The sequence below is a fragment of the Phalaenopsis equestris genome, unplaced genomic scaffold (assembly GCF_001263595.1).
Source record: "Phalaenopsis equestris unplaced genomic scaffold, ASM126359v1 Scaffold219149, whole genome shotgun sequence".
Classification (NCBI taxonomy): Eukaryota; Viridiplantae; Streptophyta; class Magnoliopsida; order Asparagales; family Orchidaceae; genus Phalaenopsis; species Phalaenopsis equestris.
In genome coordinates, this window is record NW_018237541.1 from 97,312 (window position 1) to 101,743 (window position 4,432).

Below are 4,432 nucleotides of genomic sequence, written 5' to 3' on the forward strand. Positions count from 1 at the left end.
CAAACCCTAGACATATATATATATATATAGCTAGGATTGGAAATATTTTAGATGAAAATTGGTCTGTGTTAGAAGATTTGTAACGGCAGAGTAATAGATTATCTTCTTGGTGTTGCACAAGAATTCAGCAAAAGCTTAGAGAAAACAACCAGTAGGGTCACCATAAAATTTTAAATGGAAAACACGTTAAGGAAAGATCCATGTGGTCTGAACGAGCTGAAAATATCTATGATTAACCGAAGATTACAAGAACAATCTCTTGTTCTGCAAGCGCGAAAGAGTTACACAGTCTTCGAAGTTATAAATCGATGCATGGATGAAGTTGTAGCAAGGAATGGGCGATGTTGGATGATGATCGGAGGCGGTCGGTGAGTAATAGTTGACGGTTGTTAGTGGCGATTGATGGTTGCAGGAGTGATGTTGAACTTTAGCTTCTTCTCCAAGTTTCAAGCTCTTCTTCATGCTTCAAACTCAAATTTTTCTTCTCATGGGAGGCGTGAGGCTCTTTTTATAGAGCCCCGTTTGCAACTAATTAATGAATATGAACCATTTTGATTGGACGACCCAGAGAGATTCCCTCTATCAGACGATATTTGATGAGCATTTGAGTGTCTTAATAATGTCAGAATTGAGTGATCATTGGTTCATTAGATTTGTCTTGTCGAGATGCTTGATTCAACCACGAGCTCACCAGATTCAATATCCTTTTAACCTTCCAAAAATGCCCGAAAAGCTTCCACAAGCGGTTTAATCGATTGATATGAGTTTGATTTGACTTATATTGGACCAATCTTCATATCATTAGTCCATCTAGTCGAGGCATGAATTTAAAGTTTAATTTCAAATTGAAGAATATAACTATTCAACCCCCCATCTACATTCATATTACAATTAAAACCTCAAAAAATACGTTTATTAAATTAATAATTCCCTAATGGTAAAATATGAAAATATAAATATTGACACCCCCTGCCCAAAACTACAAGTTAGTATTAGAAAAATAAATAGTTAAAAAATTTGAGGCATGCAAATAAAATTACAACCCATACAAAAATGTAAGGATCAAGCTTGAATGGTTTGCTTCCCTCTGGGGGAACATGGTGTGGGAAATTAATTTGAAGAGAATAGATAGGGTACTATCCCTCTTAGGGCACGTCTATTTATATTACTCGCCAATCGTTCATTCCTCGTGATGGCTTAGCCTTTGTTTGGGGACACTGTAGTTGTTTGACGAAACAGTTGTGTAGCTGTTGAAGAAATAACTATTGTTCAAACAAACAAAACACAGTTTAGTTAATCAAAAAAAAAATACAATGCAACATCGCTCCGCCGCCCCAAACACACCTTTACACACAGAGAGAGAGAGAGAGAGAGAGAGAGAGAGAGAGAGAGAGAGAGAGAGGCAGGGAAGGAGAGGAATTAAATTATGGGTCATACAATACAAAAGGGGTGGGTATATATATCAATCAGCTCATAAATAGTCCTGATGATCAATAGTTGGGCGAACACAGTGGACTAATCAGAAGAGCAAATCTGGCCTCCATGGAGCGAGAATCAATATTTCCATATTTTTATGAAGAGGCTTGCCAGGCGAGTTAACCCGATAGATCAATCTTGCAAGTCAACCCGACCCATGGTTGTATTAGCTCCACTAGTTAGAACCAAAAAAAAAAAAATTTATTGATATTTGTATGTGATGTTTAATATTTGACATATATAAATAAATAATAAATATTTTGGCATGTAAATCCATCTAAATTAAACACTAAAAAAATTAAAATATTTTATTTATTTCACATAAAAAAAACATTTATTTTCCTTTCCCCGTGAAATTGAATAACTTTGCAAAAGATAAGCACATTATGACTTTATTTTTTATGAAGACCTTTTAATCATTTCAACAATGGTGGAAAATGTGCATATTTTCCCGCATATGCTGGAATTCGTACGTTGATTGGCAAAGCTTCTCTGAATTGCGGCGCATGCGAACCGCCCCCGGTCTGCTGTCGTGCGATGCACGGAAAACGTGGAGAATGCACTCGGCCGACTTTGGTCCATTAATTTCCAGCTGGCCGATAGCTTTATCAGTGCATTTAAATTTAAATTATTTTATTTATATTGACTTTTATTATAACGACTCGTCGTTCCCTAAGTTAATGAGCCGAATAAGAGCAACACGAACAAATATTTGTTCGCTCGTGTTCTGCTTGTTTTGGCTCGAAATACTTCTAATTAATTATATATATATCTTTGATGAGTTGTATTTAAAAAAAAATTAATTGACTATAAGACTACAGAGTTATAATCAATTAAAAGTATTAATGAAGAAAATAGAATAAAAATTATTAAATTAGATTCAAATTATGTTTTAAATCTTGCCTCAATCTTTAACATCTTATGGTTTAACATCTTAGGTTGTCAAAAATGACTCTTTGTTCGTGAACGGCTCGTGTTCGGCTCGCTAAGCAAACGAGCAGAACACGAACACACTTTTTGAGCTTGAAATATAAACGCGCCGAACACGAGTTTACACCCCTAATAACGGTTTTGTTTGTATTTTTTATTTTTAATAAATAATAATAATAGTATCTTTGATGTAAATTACAAATTTGAGTTATATATAAAACTATAAAATTAGGTATTTCTATGTAAATAAATAAGAATTGTGTGGTATGAATGTAAATACCCTTGTGTTTATGTAGATTTATATACATAGCACTCAATTCTTATATGTAAGAACCTATTTTCCTCTTCTTCTTGCTATTTTGCACTGCCTCTCCGGAATCGCAGGGCTTTCACAATGCTTTTCCTTTTTATCCTCCTATGATTGTAAATCCTGATGTGTGCTAGAAGATTTGCGGTGGTAGAATAATAAATTATCATCTTTGTGCTGCACGAGAATTCATCTCATACTCAGATGAAGGAAAACAACTAGCTGAGACACCGATTGTTTATACTTGGAAAACCCTTAAAAGGAAAAAATCACAAGACCTGACTTAATTGTAAAAATCAAGTATAAGTTGCTGATTACAAAGACTCATTGTCCCGCGGGCGGCAAAGAGTTACCAAATCTTCTGAATTACAATATTGATGTGCAGATAAACTTATTGCAAAGAACGAGCATCGAACAATGTTGATTGACAATAACAAATGAGTAATAGTTGACGGTGATTGACAACGGTTGACAGTGATTATGGTGCCATGAGTGATGTTGGACTTCAGTTCTTTCTTAAAGCTTCAAGCTCTACTCCTCATTCATGAGAGGGGTGGGGCTCTATTTATAGAGTTTCACGAGAAATGAATGTAGAAAATAAACCACTTTGATTAGACGCTCTGGAGAGTTCCCCTCAATCTGACGGCATTTGATGGACATTTGAGTGCATTGATTTTCTTACAATTGACCAATCTTGGGCTCGTTGGATTCATCTCACCGATACATTGATTCGACTATAAGCTTGTCAGATTCAACATTTGTTTGGCATTCCAAATATCCTTGAAAAACTTCTAAACATGGTTTAATGACTTGATTAAAGCTTGATTCAGCGATTCCTTTCAATTCTATCTCTCTTTCTAATTTGGTGACTCCTTTCTTTTCTTCATGCACCGCCTTCCCGTTATATTTAAATCATACCTACGCTTTCTAGAAACTAGCCTATTATCGACCACGCCTCCTATTTATGGAGGGCATAGCCCATATTTGCAGCCCCCCCCCCCCCCCCCCCCCCCTCCCTCCCCCCCCCCTGCCTCTCTCTCATCATACCTCCTTCGTTTTATGTTGTCAGAATTCCTCTTCTTTGCTTTATTTCTATTTTCGCTCTATCAAGATTTTCCATTATTTTTCTTAAAGCCTTAATTTCTTTCTTAATTACTATTTGGACTAAATAAATTAACTTATTTGTACATTTGGGATTTTTGATATTTTGCAGGACCTTATACTTGAAGCCAATTAAAAAGCAAAATGTTTAAGGACTTTTGTGGCCCGACTTGAGGCTTCATAATGAATTTCAAAAGTAGTTAGTCTCGCTCCAATGTTGTATATATTTTTGTTAATTATTTCGAGTGTTTATTATTGTTTTATAATATTGATGTATTGAATTTAGGGTCTGCAATTTCATAATTGTTTATAAATGTTGATGGATATATTGTAGTTATATTCCTATGATTTGATTTTGGTGCCAAATTTATGCACAATATTATAAATAAACTAAATATTAATATCTGGTATTCAATCCTTATTGTGCCTACCTTATATATAACAATTCGAGTACCACCTCCTTAAGACTAATTATGATAGAGAGGATTAAAATCCCTGACCTGAGAGGTCATATACCGTGGATGACAACCTGCAGGTCGGGATACTCGGCACATACATACATACATGCATGCAGACACACACACAAACACACAGATATATATATATATATATATATAT